Source organism: Phocoena phocoena, chromosome 13, assembly GCF_963924675.1.
Source record: "Phocoena phocoena chromosome 13, mPhoPho1.1, whole genome shotgun sequence".
In the NCBI taxonomy this organism is placed as follows: domain Eukaryota; kingdom Metazoa; phylum Chordata; class Mammalia; order Artiodactyla; family Phocoenidae; genus Phocoena; species Phocoena phocoena.
Genome location: NC_089231.1, coordinates 60,281,778 through 60,299,750, shown reverse-complemented (window position 1 = coordinate 60,299,750; position 17,973 = coordinate 60,281,778). Strand labels below are relative to the sequence as shown.

Genomic DNA, 17,973 nt, shown 5'->3' with positions numbered 1-17,973 from the left:
ACATGAAGCACCTATGAAATGCTTTTAAAAGTACCTAGCTTAGGGGCTTCCCTGGTGGCGCAGTGGTTGAGAGTCCAGCTGCCGGTGCAGGGGACATGGGTTCGTGCCCTGGTCCGGGAGGATCCCACATGCTGCCGAGCGGCTGGGCCCGTGAGCCGTGGCCGCTGGGCCTGCGCATCCAGAGCCTGTGCTCTGCAGCGGGAGGGGCCACAGCAGTGAGAGGCCCGCGTACCGCAAAAAAAAAAAAAGTACCTAGCTTAGAGTAGGTGTTAGCATGGGGTCTTCCACGGTAGAGCAGTCTCTTTGGAGGTGACAATCTGTAGAGAATGTGTATATTTCATTCGTGTCTAACAGTAAGCAAGGATTTAGCAGGTGTCCCTAATTTCTGTTACTTAGGAGTAAAACCAAAGAGTGCAAAGAGTCATCCTTAAAATATTAAGGATCAGGGTTAAGGGACTGTCTAGCCTGTTAAAACTTTTTCAGCAATGATACAGAAAGTAAAAGGCTTTTAGTTCAACATCCAACCGCCGGTAAGTGTGACACCACTCTGTTCAGCAGTGCAGAAGATTTGTTAATGCCCAGGTGACTCTGACTTATCGTTAACCCAAATAATTCTCAAGTGCAAATGTCGGGATTAATATCTCTTACACCCAGTAATGTGAGTTCATTTCTAGAGCCATCCCACTGCACAATCAACTATTCTTCCCAGAGTCCTTAGGCTAGAATTGTGGGGACTCTTTGAAAAATCCCTGCTCTTCCTCCCGCTTTTTTTCTTTTCTTTCTTTTTTTTTTTTTTTTTTTGATGTGGACCACTTTTAAAGTCTTTATTGAATTTGTTACAATATTGCTTCTGTTTTATGTTTTGGTTTTTGGGCCGGGAGGCATGTGGGATCTTAGCTCCCCAACCAGGGATCGAACCCATACCTCCTGCATTGGAAGGCAAAGTCTTAACCACTGGACCGCCAAGGGTGTCCCCCTCCCACTTTCAAAGTCATTGTTTCTGAGCACAGACCCACACGGACATCAGTGATTTCAAATGTTAGTGACCTAACCCTGTAGGCTTGATTGAAGCTGGCTTGATTACATACATGTAATGGACATTATGGCTGCCTGGTTAGGGTATATTCCACTATTCTAAGTTAGTGCTATTGCCATAAGCCCAGGGAAGTTGGCCCTAACTATAGTGGCCAACCCTTTAATTAAAGAATGCATGTGTTTGGGACTTCCCTGGTGGTCCAGTGGGTAAGACTCTGCGCTCCCAAAGCAGGGGGCCTGGGTTTGATCCCTGGTCGGGGAACTAGATCCCGCATGCTGCAACTAAGAAGTCCACATGCTGCAACTAAAAGATTCTGCGTGCTGCAACTAAGACCCGGCACAGCCTAAATAAATAAATAAAACAGTAAAAAAAAAAAAAAGAATGCATGTGTTTGGGGGGTGGGAGATGGGGCATTGGGCGCCAGGGGAGCTAGAATAAAGTTGGGGGGAATGACCAAATGTGGGAACTTTGGCTCTGCAAGCCCTATGACTTCTCCATTTGAAGCATCACAAATTGGGGCTACTGAGGACATGGATCATGGAAACCATGAGCTTTGTCATCAGAGGGACTTGGATTTGAATTCTGACCTCATCACTTACTAGATTCTGGGAAGGTTTGGTCCTCAATTTCTGAAAGTATAATTGGAACATTAAACCATTCAGTTTATGGAAAATGATTAAGGTGGTTCCTGGCAAAAAGTTCTTTGTAGTATCTAACAGGTGGTTCGCCTCATCCATGGAACTTTTTAGTCAGAAATTCTAAATTGCAAAGATCTCCTAAGTCACATCCTACTTACTAAGGCAGCCTCCGGCAGATCACTGTGTACCCTGCCGGCTAATAATGCCAACCGGCCTGCCTCGCCTGGTTTTCTAATGAATAATGTGAAATGCAGGCCCAGTCCCGCTTTCAGGGAAGAGGAGCAACTGAGAGCCAGTTGTTATGAAGTCAAAACTCAAAGGAAGGAAAAAAAGGGATGAGGTTACTGCTGGGTGAGTAAGAGAGAGTTTTAGGAGGCAGGGTTGGGGGGGTTCTTCAAGCAGGAAATTTGAAGATGTAAAGAAGAGTCACTGGTCACAGTGGTACACTGAAGTGCTCAGCTGTTTCATGCTGTTTTACACCTGGGTGAGGGGGGATAAGGGCAGTGAATCATTTCTTCATGGTCCTTCCAACTTCTCCTCGAGTTAACTGTGGATGTGTAGGACCAAACAGGAATGAAAATCAGAACAGCCAGTAACTTAAGGACTTCAAGAGCAGACTGTTTAAAAAAAATAATAAGCCGGGACTTCCCTGGTGGTCCAGGGGTAAAGAATCCGCCTTCCAACGCAGGGGATGCGGGTTCGAGCCCTGGTCTGGGAAGATCCCACGTGCCGCAGAGCAACTCAGCGGGCAAGCCTCAACAAGAGAGCCCGCGTGCCGCAAACTACAGAGCCCACGTGCCGTGGAGCCTGCGCACCACAACTAGAGAGAGAAAACGTGTATGCCACAACTAGAGAGAAGCCCGAGGGCAGCAATGAAAGTTCCCGGATGCCACGATTAAGATCCCACGTGCCGCACCTAAGACCCAGTGCAGCCAAGAATAAAATTAATTAATTAAAAATAGAAATAGAAAAAATAGTAAGCAGAATGTCACCTAAGCCATTAACATATTCAGGTGACTTGTTACTTCCCTAATGTGAGACTGAACCTAGTGGCTTCCATTGCTTAAGTGAAATTTTTTCTCAGAATTTGATCAGTGCTTCCTGGTCAAGTAATCAAAGTAATTAAACAACAATGAATACAGGGCTTCCTTGGTGGCGCAGTGGTTGAGAGTCCGCCTGCCGATGCAGGCGACACGGGTTCGTACCCCGGTCTGGGAAGATCCCACATGCCGTGGAGCGGCTGGGCGCGTGAGCCATGGCCACTGAGCCTGCGCGTCCGGAACCTGTGCTCCGCAACGGGAGAGGCCACAACAGTGAGAGGCCCGCGTACTGCAAAAAAAAAAAAAAAAAAGAAAAAGAAAAACAATGAACACAACATTTGCCTAACAGATTGGCAAAATTTTAAGACTGCTAATTGCTGGTATGGGTAATGTGTGGAGCAACAACCTCTCATCCTGCGGTGGTAGCAATGTAAATAAGACCAGCCTCTCCAGAGAGTAATTTGGCAATACGTACTCAGTTTCTTTTTATTTTAAAAGATTTTTTGACGTGGACCATTTTTAAAGACTTCATTGAATTTGTTACAGTATTGCCTCCGTTCTACATCTTGGCCTTTTGGCCGCGAGGCACGCGAGACCCCAGCTCCCCGACCAGGGATCGAACCCGCACCAACCCCCAACCCCACCCCTGATCCCCGCCAGCCGCATTGGAAGGCAAAGTCCCAACCACTGGACTGTCAGGGAAGTCCACTGTACTCAGTTTCTTAATATGCAAACCTTTTACCCAGCAATTTTACCTCTGTTAATTTATTCTAAGGAAATAACTGGAAAAGTCTATGAAGTTGTATGTACCTCACAGTATTATTCATAATACTGAAATCCTAGCAGCCATGTAAATGATCGTCATCAACAGAGAACTGATTAAACAAATTGCAGTGCAGCCATACAATGGCTACAGATTTAAAAATAATAATAAAGATCGGTATTTATCATAAAGGAAAAATGCCCATGATAGATTAAGTTTAATTTAAAAAATTTTACAGAGCGTTATGTATAACACGATCACACTTTTTGTATGTGCGTGGAAAAAAATGCAGAAAGGTACATATCAAAATGTTAAATCTCTCTGGGTGATGGGATTAAAGATAATTTTCATATTTTTCTTTATGCCCTTTGAACTGTCTGAATTTATTTCAATTAACGTGTTATTTTCATTACGTGAAAAATAAAGCTGTGTTCATTTTGAGAAACAGCCTAATTAAGAAAAAAAGTTAAAAATGAATAATTTTCTTTTTTTTTAAATAGTTTTCTTTTATACTCACTTCTTTTTAGTGGATGAAAACCTTCAGAACTGCTTCTTTACCTGTTACTGATTTTTGTGCAGGTCTTCATTTAGGGCTGAGAAGAGGGAGATGGACCATTTCTTAGGCTCTTTGGGGAGTTTTAATTCTAGGCAGAAGCAGCAGCTCTAGACTCCTTAAAATTGCTGTGCGTATCTGAATTCATGTCTTCCTTGACCAGTTACAGAAGTATTCATAGAAAATCTGTTTAAACAGCCAATGCTCCTTGCTTATATAAAATATTCCTTGACTAAGAAAAATGATCTTGCATCTCTTTACTTCATTTGCTTCATATTCTTGTGTGGTTGGTATAAATAGCCCAAGCTGCACAGTGAAAGAGTGGTCCGAGCAGAGTGAAATGGGTCAGGAAAGACTTTCATTCATTCATGTGCTGTACAAATGTATTTTCAGCCCCTATTAATGGGCTAGGCTCCAGGGCTCTGAAGATGGAGATGCGGAAGATCGTAGTCCCTTCTTGGGAAGACCTTACACACTGCAGGGAAATGATGATAAAATAAAGTGTATGTGCAGGATGCATGGGAACTTAGAGGGAGGGTGCCAAGTCTTAACTGGGGGAGTTCATGTCCACCGACACTTGAAGGCTTTGTAGGGGTTTGCCTTAAATAGGGTTTCTTGGGGACAAGTTTTCACCTGAAAGAGGTGAAAGGTAAGTGTTGTTAGAGAGCAGCTAAAAGGTCCAGGTGGCAAATAACTAACCTCCTAAACTGATTCTGCTAATAAAAAAGGTTAGAGGAGACGTATCCCCACTTCCTCTGGGGCCCACTTCCTACTGGGTAATACCAGGGCACAGTAACAAAGGCACTTGATCCCCGTGCTGGGCCTTCATGGTCCTTCATGGAAGGGGGGTGCTTTTGGCACGACTTGCACACTGTGTGCCACTTGTGTGTGTTAATGTCAAGACAAGGAGCTGTGGTTCCAGGGCGGTGGAAGGACAGGAATGGTAGTACAGATTCGGAGACAGCTGATTTGATGAGTCCTGGTATCAGCATTTCAGAGCAGGAAAGACTAGAAAAGATCTGGTCCAATCTCCTCACTTTAAAAAAAGAAAAGTTACTGAGATGGCCAAGCTCTTAACAACTGCCCTATTCTTTAAGAATAAATTATTAAATGTAATGTTCTGTGAAATGGTGCTCTAGTACACTCTGTAAAACTTAACGAAAAGACTCATTTTGTTCATCTGGGGAGCAGAGTGGTAATGCTGTTTCCTAACTGGAGCCCAATGTGATTCTTGTGTTTATATAGTCAAAGGTCAAAAGCTGACTAAGAACAGATGAGCCCTTTCCTTTTGCATCACTTTTCAAAGAACTTAAAATGAACTATCATTTTCCATTATTTACTTAAGGGATTTGTTCTGCAGAATTTGTAGCTCTTGGGAATCCCCTGTCGTTCTTACGAAGCGCACAGTCTGATTCTTCCTCATCTGTCAGCATCTAGGAATGCAAGTATCACTATGCATGGTGTAAATCACCCAAAACAGAATAAGAGGGCTGAATTGTCCAGTAATGTGTGTGACTTTCCACAAATATCTGATGTATTTGTAGGGGTTTGCCTTAAATAGGGTTTCTTGGGGACAAGTTTTCACCTGAAAGAGGTGAAAGATAAGTGTTGTTACAGAGCAGCTAAAAGATCCAGGTGGCAAATAGCTAAGCTCCTAAACTGATCCTGCTAATAAAAAAGGTTAGAGGAGACATATCCCCACTTCAGGAAAGAGTCAGGAAACCACTCTTCTCTGAGATAGAGGAAATGATAGAAATGGAGATAGAGAGAAAGGGGGGTGGGGGTGGGGAGACAGAGAGAAATGGGAGAAGGTGTATCAGGCCAAGGATTAATTTCTCTGAATAAGAGAACCTTCTTTTCTAACCAGCATTTCATCTGAGGTAAACAAAGGCACATTCTTAAAACCCACTGCAACCCTAGACTTCCAAGGGCTTACAAAAATGTATAGCTTGCATTGTGTAGAAAAGGGTTTGCAGTAATTTCCACATGGATTCACTCTTCTGCTAAACTCCAACTCAAAATCTCTGTGACATGCCACACCTCAGAGTACATGCAGCACCTCAATCCTTGCTAGTGACCCTCTCTAGATAAACCCAGATTCTAAATTCTATTTGCCCAATGACTGTGCTATAAAGATCAAGCTGATGGTAACAGCAAGTGCAGATTTTACTGGATACCCTTTCTGTTTGTCCATGTTATAGGTTTTCTCAGATTAGCATTTTGAAAGGTATTGAATAATGAATACACCAGAGCCAACGTGGGGATCGCCTGGCTGACATTCATTCAATCAAGTATTTGTTTAGGTTGCTACAATAGTAAACTTCCTCTTTCTGTGACTACTTTCTAAATTGGCATAATATTTTGTTAAATCTGTAACCCATGTGGAAAAAGTCCTAAGAGGGACAGGCTTTGTTATTCACTAAACCAGCGGTTCCCCAACCTTTTTGGCACCAGGGACTGGTTTCATGGAAGGCAATCTTTCCTCGGACAGGAGGCGGGGTTGGGGGGTGGGGGTGGGGAGGGTGGGGGGGGAGGGTTCAGGTGGTAATGCAAGCGATGGGGAGGGATGGGGAGCTGCAGATGAAGCCGCTCACCTCCTGCTGTGCGGCCCGGTTCCTAACAGGCCCCAGACTGGCACTGGTCCACACTATACCATTCCTCAATCCATTCAGTGTTTGCCAACTTCCTCTCGTGAGTCAAGGAAGGGGCAATAGGTGTTGATGATGTCGAGATTAAGGACATAGTCCTGCCTTCAGGGAGCTCACATTCCAGCTACTAGTACATGACTGGGTTCTTAGGTGGATTTGTCCACTGAATAGAATGGAATGTACGTCACCAAACTCTCCTACTACATGGTCAGCCCCCTTTAAAATCTAATGTTCTTTTGCTGTGATGCAGTTTTGCAACTTGTCCTGTTGTTTTAGGAATAATAAACATGCAAAATAACAGACATTATTGAGCACCTAGTATAACCAGGTGGTAAGGACACCATGACAGGCCCCCAATTATCCCCACTTCCTTGTATTCATGGCCTTAAATAATCTCCTCCTCTTAAGTGTGGTCTGTATCTAGTGACTTGCTCCTAACCTATAGAATATGGCAAAGGTGATGGATGTCACTTCTACGATTAGGTTAGGAAAGACTATGGCTTCTCTCTCTGTTGCCTTCTTGGTTTCCATGCTTTGGTGATGCAAACTGCCATATTGGAGAGGCCCACCTGGCAAGGACCTGAGGGTGGCCTCCAGCCAACAGCCATCTCAGAACTGAGACCCTCAGTTTACCAGTCCATGAGGAACTTAATGCTGCCAACAACCATGTGAACTTGGAAGCAGATCCTTGCCCAGTCAAGCCTTCAGATGAGACTCAAGCCTTGGATGACATCTTGATTTCAGGTTGTGAAGGACCCTGAGAAAGAGGACCTGGGAAGGCTGTGTCCAGATTCCTGACTCATAGAAACTATGACATAATACATACATCTTGTAAGCTGGTCAGTTTTAGCGTAATTTGTTATGCAGCAGTAGATGTGTAATATGGAAACTATCCCTGTTCTTAAGAGTTGGTAGGATAGATGGAGTCAGACAGAACAGTAACTATAGCACAATGTGAAAAGAAGTGCCATCTTTAGTAACTTGGCAGAGGTTGAAATCAGGGACTCAATTCTGTGATTCTGGAATTTCAATTCTAGTCTCAGGCTAACTTGATTTCTGTTCTTATAGATTTTTCAGCTGGAAAGGCTCATAAGCAACCCCATCCCTTTGGTTCTTACCCTGTATCCCACCTGAAAAGAAGAATAATGGTACATATTGGAATTGCCCAACTTGATGGTGTGTTCCTTGAAGGTAGGAAGAGTGTTTTACACTTAGCGCTCTTTTAAGCATCTAGTTCCTGCCGTTTTGTATGAGGGGAGGGCTCGCAAAATATGAATAATATTCATAGTCAGTAAAAGAGCGAAAAACACATGAAAGACCTTTGAATTCCCTGAATGACCTGGTGCATGTACTGGAGATAGGGTGGAGGTGGGGAGCTGCCAGAGCAGTCCTATACAGGACTACGATGACAGTTCATAAGCCAAACATAAGAAACCTTGGAAGACTTCCGCAGGTAATACTTAGTGTGACGCTGCATACTTCCTCCAGAAGCTTTCCAGAATCACTAAAACGGCAGCTCTGAGAGTTATTTTAACTGACTGTAGTGGATGCCGCCTGTGTTCTGCTTATACCCCCTGGGTATGCACCATCACAGTATATTATTTATCTTTTTAAATTTTATTTATTTTTGGCTGTGTTGGGTCTTCATTGCTGCACGCGGGCTTTCTCTAGTTGCGGCGAGCGGGGGGCTACTCTTTGTTGCAGCGGATGGGCTTCTCACTGCGTTGGCTTCTCTTGTTGAGGAGCACGGGCTCTAGGCGCACGGGTTTCAGTAGTCGTGGCTCGTGGGCTCTAGAGCGCAGGCTCAGTAGTTGTGGCGTGCGGGCTTAGTTGCTCCACAGCATGTGGGATCTTCCCGGACCAGGGCTCGAACCCGTGTCCCCTGCATTGGCAGGTGGATTCTTAACCACTACGCCACCAGGAAAGACCCCTCACAGTATGTTTTAGAACAACCTTACTGCAAGCACCCACTGCTCTCCCTGTGAGGGCTGCAGCCAGAAGTGCAGTGCAGCCCTCAGCCCATGACCGAGTGACCGGGAGGAATCCCCAAGTGTCCTCGCCCTCCTTTGGTGGGAGGACTCTGAGCTGTGTTCTACACTCTCATCCACAGCTCCCCAGTGGCACTGAACCCTGGGGCCACCTAGGGGTAACCCACTCAATAACACTTCCTTGGGTCACCCCTCAAATCAACTACTTGGTCTCAAATTTCCATCTCAAAGTTGGCTTCTGGGGAAACCCAACTGAAGACCCTAGTGAACAAATAAACAAAGACCGGAGACTAAAGTCAGAGTCTAGTTGCGTTGGTCCCGCTGCAGCTGTCTTGCTCAAGAACTAGACATAACTTGGTGAAGAAGGATCCAGTGAAGAATGCTGGGTGGGGGTGTGCACGACTTCTAAGCTGACTTGCTCCGTGGGGCGGGTGGGATGAACAGGAGGGCTCAGATCCAGCTGCTGGTGCTGAGAGAAAATTGGGCTCCAGGGCTGTAGCCAAAGGGTGTGGCAACAGGACACTGCATTTTATGTCAGCAGCTGGCTGCAGAGACTGCCTGCAGGAGTCCAGTCCCCTATCAGACAGGAGAGCACAGTGATGGTGAGTTCAGGTGGTGTTTGGACGTCTAGGCAGCCAGCAGTGATGGGGAACATTGTCGAGGGAGCTGGACTCCAGCATTGAGTCAGGGTCCAGGGCAGGGGGCTTCCCTTCTCCGAGGAGGAGCTGCGGAACAAAGCAGCCCCAGTCCTAGAGAGAGTGTGGTGCTGACCATGAAATAACACATGAACTCAGGCTACAGAACAAAATAGAAGTGAGTCTAAGACCCGGGCCTTGGGGACAGTGACAAAGGGCTCTGGAACCAGAGACTCTCTGGTTTGGAGCCAGGTCCCAGCTTTCCAGAAGGGTGACTTGTTCAGCTTTTCTGAGCTCAGCTTCCTCATCAGTAGAATGACGATAACGGTTCCTCCCTCACGAAGTTGTGGAAGGGTTTTAGCAATAAAATGTGAAGTGGGAGCACGAGGTAAGTGTGTTCTTTCTCTGCCTGAGTAAGCTGGGGCAGCCTGGAGAGGCCACGCAGCCCCCCTGGAAACAGAACTTGCTTTGAACACAGAAAGAAGGTAAGGGTGTTCTCAGAAACATGGATGGTCAAGGAACCCCATCCCATCCTTTCTTAGTCACGCTGCTTCCTTGTACCAGCCAACTGCTTCTGCTGAAATGATGCATCCCAGGCAGAGGAGGGAGGAAGCAGCAGGGCTGAAGTCATGACTGGGATGTTCAGCAGGCCGTCACACCTGAGAACAGGTGTGCGCGTGCGTGCATGCACCAGACAGGTGGGGCAGAGAGAGGCGGTGGGGAAGGGGAGCCGCAGAGGTTGGCAGGGTGTCAGCTCATGTATCCCCACTAGAGGTTCAGCACTGAAGGCAGGGTGATGAGGATCGAGGTCTAGATGCTTCCTGCCTAAAGTCGGATTTGTCCTGGAGACTGGCTGAGGTCAAGGCTGGTGACAAGGACCAGATTGCTCCAGCAATGGGGAGAGGAAGGCTGGAGAAACAGTGGACTTGGAAGGGCTCTACCAGATTTCAGCACTGAGACAGTAAATCTGCCAAGACCCGTGATCAGGGGCCATAATGACCTTCAAGGCACAGTGTTGAACTCAGGTACACAGTGAGGTTCAGGTACTAAATGATCAAGGTGGACCATGGCCAGTGTGCAGAGTGGATGTCAATGCCTGCTAATTATCAGCCCTGTGTCCAGGGATCTGTCAAAGGACTTCGTAAGTACATAACTGTGGGTGCTTCAGGTAATGACTAATACATAGGACTTGTGGAATGTTCCATTTCCAAGACACACTTATCAAGCTAAATTTGTATTAAGCCTGTTAGACAGGAGGGGAGGTTACAAAAACCAGAGGAATCTTCTGAGAAAGGTAGCTATTTATCACAACACTTACGATGCTTGACTTGAACATACTTAAACTGACCTAGACATCTAGAGAGGAAAAATACAAGCTGTACTTTTCTTACATACACCTTTGCCTTATCTTTGAGTTGAGAGATGATTTTTTTAAATGATTTAGAGTTCTCAATAAATTTTTAGAATATTGACAGATAAAACAGTTGCTAACACCTAGGAATCAACACAGAGCCTGGTTTCCTTCAACAAAGCTGGGAGAAGATTTCAGTCACCCAACCAAGCCCCACCTGTGCCCCAAGCAAGGTCCCAGGAGAGGTGGGTATGCTCTTGTTTTGGCCTCTTGACCTCCTGAGCTCTCCCAGCTCTCCAACAGCAAAAGCCACAAATAGGGTCACTTCCAGGCATTATCACCCAAACCAAGACTGAAAGGTTCCCAGTAACACGGTGGGAGTATAAATATTTATTTTTAAATAAATTACTTTTTTCTGGCTTAATCAAAAAGCTTTTATAAGGTTTGATTTTAAACCACATGCAAATACAGTAATCTCTGATGGATTTGGCAAAGATTTATTTATTTTCTTCAATTTCTAGTTTTTTAAATGTAGACACAGATTTGCTTAGATTAACATTGATTCTCAGAGCCCCCAAAAGCTCAGCACAAAGGACGAGGGGCCTGATGAGGGGCCCTGAAACAGATTGAGCAGGTGTCTCTGACAGAATGCTGACACGTCCCTGTCGCCTATCCGTTGGAAGCTGAAGCCATTACACTGTGAAAGCAAACACATTTTGGCATCTAAACTCTACTGTGGAGTTTGATTTGCACCTTGGTTTTCTAGTTCCTGCTTCGCAAAGAATAAATAGCAGAGTTCAGTGTAGCCTTTAGTAGACAATCTCCACCGTGTGCAACAGCCAGAGTCCAAGTCTCCATCAAAAGACACTGGTGGCCAGATGCTTTCCAATACGGTCCCCAAGCCACTGGCCAGTGATGTGAGAGCAGCAGAGATGGAAGGAAAACGCTTAGAAATTCTGCTGAGAAAATGTCCCCTTTCTTCCTAAGACACACGCTCCTCCTGCCGAGAGAGGCTGTGTGCTTTGTTTGGTGTTTAAAGATGTTTAAAGGCAGTTTTCTGGAGGCGGGGGTGGGGGGGATGTTTTCAGACCGACTTGACCAATCCGCTGTCCAATCTGAGTTTTTCTTCAAAAGGTTTTCAATTTCTTCTCTTGATATAATCTTCTTCGGGCTGAGGGCTGTTTTTCCTCCAACACTGTGGGTGTCTAGTTCAGAAACTACTAGTATCTTGTGGGTCATCACAGTGGACACTCTGGGGGTGACATCATCTAGGTTCATGCTGGGTGTCCAGTAGCATTTGATCCACGTCATAACTGCAAACAGAAATTGAGGCTGCCTGGGCATATACCCAGAAAATATGAAAACTCTAATTCAAAAAGATAAATGCACCCCAGTGTTCACAGCAGCCCTGTTTACAATAGCCAAGACATGGAAGCAACCTAAGTGTCCATAAACAGATGAATGGATAAAGAAGATGTGGTACATATGTACAATGGAATATTACTTAGCCAGAAGAAAGAATGAAATAATGCCATTTGCAGCAACAGGGATGGACCTAGAGATTATCATACTAAGTGAACTAAGTCAGACAGAGAAAGACAAATATCACATGATATCACTTATATGAGGAATCTAAAAAAAATGATACAAATGAACTTATTTACAAAACAGAAAGAGACTCACAGACATAAAAAACAAACTTATGGTTACCAAAGTGGGAAGAGGGGAGAGGGATAAATTAGGAGTTTGGGATTAACAGATACAAACTATTGTTCTATACATAAAATAGATAAACAATAAGGACCTACTGTATAGCACAGTGAACTATAATAACCTATAATAGAAAAGAATATGAAAAAGCATATATATACTTGTATAACTGAATCACTTTGCTGTGCACCTGAAACACTGTAAATCAGCTATATTTCAACACCAAAAAAACTTTAAAAACTAAAATGAAAAAAAAACAAGAAATTTACGCTGGAGCTGTGCTCCATTCCCATTACTGAGGTGCAGCCACACCCAAGGGCCCTGCAGGTTCTCTTCCTGGAACCCCGGGATACCTGAGACTCTGGTGAGCTGGTCAGGCTCTGTGACAAGCAGGAATGAGACTCTGAGTTCATTACTTTTATCTTTTGCAATATACTTTATAAGTATTTTTAATAAAGGTAATATAGGGCTTCCCTGGTGGCACAGTGGTTGAGAGTCCGCCTGCCGATGCAGGGGACACGGGTTCATGCCCCGGTCTGGGCAGATCCCACATGCCGCAGAGCGGCTGGGCCCGTGAGCCATGGCCGCTGAGCCTGCGCGTCCGGAGCCTGTGCTCCGCAATGGGAGGGGCCACAACAGTGAGAGGCCCGCGTACAGAAAAAAAAAATAAAAAAATAAAAAAATAAAGGTAATATAATATTGAAATAAAATTCAAGTTCGATTTTCTTCCCTCCTTCTTTGCCTTCTTTCACTTTTTTTCCCCAGAGACAACCCCATGGAGTGTCCTCCAGTACACCGCTCTAAGCATATATGTATCCATTGGCAATATATAGTGGTTTTTAAATTTTAAATAATTTGTATCATACTGTTTAAATTTTCTACAACCTGTTTCTTTTTTCTTTTCAGTGGTATGTTTTAGTGACCTATGTTAATAAGGTTAACACGTAGAGACCTAGTTCATTTTTTAAATTGCTATTTTAATGTTCTTGGGCATATAAACTTTATTTTTTATTTCTCTCTGATGGGTTTTAGATTGTTCTTTTGGTAGCTGTCTCTTAGCACTTATCTGCAAGTTTCTCTAGAGGAGGATTTTCTAGGTCACAAGGGATGTAAATTTTCAGCTTTACTGGATATTGGTAATTTGACATCAAAACAATTGTATTCATTTTCACTCCCACTAGTAGAATATGCAAGTTCCTCTTCTCCACTTCCTTTCCAACATCTCATATTGTCCGGTTTGACGTTTTGTAGACAATCAGAGGGATATACTGTGGCATCTAATTTAATTTGTGTTTCTCTTAGTGAGGAGGAGGACATTTTGTGAATTTTGGTGATTTTGTTTGCCTTTTCTCCTTCCTCTTCATATTTTTTGTCCATTCTTAAAAACTGGGGGTTTTGTTTTGCTTTTTATTTCCTTGTGTTTCTTAGATACTTTGCAATACATGTTACAAATATCTTCTCCTAGTTTGTGGCTTGTTTTTTCAATCAAATCTTTAAGGTAAACTTTAATTTTGGCATCATTGAAAAATTACATGCAAATTTCTAAGTCTTTTCCTTTACGATTCATACTTTCTGGCTTAAGAAATTCTGCTTAACTCAACGTCATGAAGATAATCTGTACATTTCCTTCTAATCATATAAAAGCTGTGCTTCACATATTTTGGTCTTTATTCTTTCTGGAACTTATCTGTGAAAAGAGTGTTCAATAAGGTTCTAATTTTATTTATTTATAGATAACTTTCTGATTGTGCAAACAATTCAGGCTCACTGTTAAAATTCAACTAATCATTTAACATATGAAGAAAGACATTAAAAGTCACCTGAAATCTTACTGCCCCAAGAGAGCCACCACTGATATTTTCAATATCATTTGTCAATAGTCCCCTCTTCCCCCCTTGATTATGATCCTGCAGCTGTCACACAGGGAGGGGACTTTTCTAGCATTCAAGTAAACTTAAAGAATTAATACTAGAGCATCACTACTCATCAGGGAAATGCAAATCAAAACCACAATGAGATATCATCTCACACCTGTCAGAATGACCATCAACAGGAAGACCACAAATAACAAATGTTGGCGAGAATGCGGAGAAAAGAGAACCCCACAGGTAAACTGGTGTAGCTACTGTGGAAAACAGTATGGAGGTTTCTCAAAAAACTAAAAATAAAACTACCATACGACCCAGCAATTCCACTCCTGGGTATAAAGCTGAAAAAAACCAAAACACTAATTCAAAAAGATACATGTATCCAACGTTCATAGCAGCATTATTTACAATTGCCAAGATATGGAAACAACCTAAGTGTACATCAACACATGAATGGATAAAGAGGTTATGGCATACATATATATATAAATGGAATACTACTCAGCCATAAAAAAACAATGAAGTTTTGCCATTTGCAGCAACCTGGATGGACCTGGAGGGCATTATGCTAAGTGAAATAGGTCAGACAGAAAAAGACAAATACTGTAGAATATCACTTATACGTGTAATCTAAAAAATACAATAAACTAGTGAATATAACAAAAAAGAAGCAGGCCCACAGATACAGAGAACAAACTAGTGGTGACCAGTGGGGAGGGGGAGGGGCAATACCAGGGTGGGGGAGTGGGAGGTACAGACTGTTGGGTGTAAGACAGGCTCAAGAGAAATGCAAACCAAAACTACACTGTGGTATCATCTCACACTAGTTAGAATGGGTATCATCAGAAAATCTACAGACAACAAATGCTGGAGAGGGTGTGGAGAAAAGGGAACCCTCTTGCACTGTTGGTGGGAATGTAAATTGATACAGCCACTATGGAGAACAGTATGGAGGTTCCTTAAAAAACTAAAACTAGAATTACCATATGATCCAGCAATCCCACTACTGGGCATATATCCAGAGAAAACCATAGTTCAAAGAGACGCATGCACCCCAATGTTCATTGCAGCACTATTCACAATAGCCATGTCATGAAAGCAACCTAAATGCCCATCAACAGCCTAATGGATAAAGAAGTTGTGGTACATATATACAATGGAATATTACTCAGCCATAAAAAGGAACGAAATTGGGTCATTTGTTGAGACTTGGATGGATCTAGAGACTGTCATACAGAGTGAAGTAAGTCAGAAAGAGAAAAACAAGTATCGTATGTTAACGCATGTATGTGGAACCTAGAAAAATGGTTCAGATGAACCGGTTGGCAGGGCAGAAGTTGAGACACAGATGCAGAGAACCAACGTATGGACACCAAGGGGGGAAAGCCGCGGGAGTGTGGGGATGGTGGTGTGATGAATTGCGCGATTGGGATTGACATGTATACACTGATGTGTATAAAATTGATGACTAATAAGAACCTGCTGTATAAAAAAAATAATAAAATTCAAAAATTCAAAAAAAAAATAAAAAGAGTCATGTACCGCAATGTTCATTGCAGCACTATTTACAATAGCCAGGACATGGAAGCAACCTCAGTGTCCATCAACAGATGAATGGATAAAGAATGGCACATATATACAATGGAGTATTACTCAGCCATAAAATGAAACGAAATTGAGTTATCTGTAGTGAGGGGATGGACCTAGAGTCTGTCATACAGAGTGAAGTAAGTCAGAAAGAGAAAAACAAATACCGTATGCTAACACATATATATGGAATCTAAAAAAAAAAAAAAAGTTTCTGAAGAACCTAGGGGCAGGACAGGAATAAAGACGCAGACATAGAGAATGGACTTGAGGACACGGGGAGAGGGAAGGGTAAGCTGGGACAAAGTCAGAGAGTGGCATGGACATATATACACTACCAAACGTAAGGTAGATAGCTAGCGGGAAGCAGCCACATAGCACAGGGAGATCAGCTCGGTGCTTTGTGAGCACCTAGAGGGGTGGGATAGGGAGGGTGGGAGGGAGGGAGACGCAAGAGGGAGGAGATATGGGGACATATGTATATGTATAGCTGATTCACTTTGTTATACATCAGAAACTAACACAATATTGTAAAGCAATTATACTCCAATAAAGATGTTTAAAAAAAAAGATAGGCTGAGGGATGTAGTGTACAACACAGGGAATATAGCCAATATTTTGTATTTACTGTAAATGGAATGTAACCTTTAAAATAATATTAAAAAAATTTTTTTAAACAGAATACTAGCTTTCTTTCCACGTCAGTCAGACAAGGGTCCATACGGATTGTTCTGGATTCCCATCATAACTTAAAGGGAAACTTTCACAATGTCTGGAGCCCTTGATGTCCTGCAAAAGAAGGAGGAGGATGTCCTCAAATTTCTTGCAGCAGGAACCCACTTAGGTGGCACCAACCTAGACTTCCAAATGGAACAGTACATCTACAAAAGGAAAAGTGATGGCATCTACATAGTAAATCTGAAGAGAACCTGGGAGAAGCTTCTGTTGGCAGCTCGTGCCGTTGTTGCCACTGAAAACCCAGCTGATGTCAGTGTCGTATCCTCCAGGAATACTGGCCAGCGCGCTGTCCTGAAGTTTGCTGCTGCCACTGGAGCCACTCCTCTTGCTGGCCGCTTCACTCCTGGAACCTTCACTAACCAAAGCCGGGCAGCCTTCCGGAGCCAAGACTTCTGGTGATTACTGATCCCAGGGCTGCCCACCAGCCTCTCACAGAGGCCTCTTATGTTAACCTGCCTACCATTGCTCTGTATAACACAGACTCTCCTCTGCATTATGTGGACATTGCCATCCCATGCAACAACAAGGGAGCTCACTCAGTGGGTCTAATGTGGTGGATGCTTGCCCGGGAAGTTCTGCGCATGCGTGGCACCATCTCCCGTGAACACCCATGGGAGGTCATGCCTGATGTCTACTTCTACAGAGATCCTGAAGAGACTGAAAAGGAACAGCAGGCGGCAGCTGAGAAGGCTGTGACCAAGGAGGAATTTCAGGGTGAATGGACCGCCCCACCTCCTGAGTTCACTGCTCCTCAGCCTGAGGTGGCGGACTGGTCCGAAGGTGTGCAGGTGCCCTCTGTGCCCCACTGAAGGCTGGTCTGCACCTCCCACTGCTCAGGCCACTGAGTGGGTAGGAGCAACCACTGGGTGGTCTTAACCTGTTCTTCCACAAACTCTTTTTTTTTTTTTTTTTTGCGGTACGCAGACCTCTCACTGTTGTGGCCTCTCCCGTTGCGGAGCACAGGCTCCGACGCGCAGGCTCAGCGGCCATGGCGCACGGGCCCAGCCGCTCCGCGGCATGTGGGACCCTCCCGGACCGGGTCACGAACCCGTGTCACCTGCATTGGCAGGCGGACTCTCAACCACTGCGCCACCAGGGAAGCCCTGGACCACAAACTCTTAAAATGGAAATAAGCTGATGGAAAGTAAACAGTTTCTTAAAAAAAAAAAAAAAAGAATACTAGATCTGTATATAATTTATAGAATTTGAAGTATCAGCTTACAGGATTTTCAAGTTAGAGTACATCATGTGATTGCCTCATTTCATTAAGCAATGTAAATAAGTAAAAAGAATAAAAAGGAGCATCGTGTGAGAAGTTAGGGTTTCCCAGGAAAAGCCAGTTCTCTATGGTTTGGGAAAGCATAGCACTAAGAACTGCCGCTTTTTGAAACCAGAGCACAAGTTCTCCTAGTCTCACA

General features: G+C 44.0%; 1 pseudogene; it reads left to right on the top strand.

Moving 5' to 3' along the window:
* The first annotated feature begins 16,585 nt into the window (after positions 1-16,585).
* LOC136132828 (small ribosomal subunit protein uS2 pseudogene) lies at positions 16,586-17,431 on the top strand (annotated as a pseudogene).
* Positions 17,432-17,973: the final 542 nt, after the last annotated feature.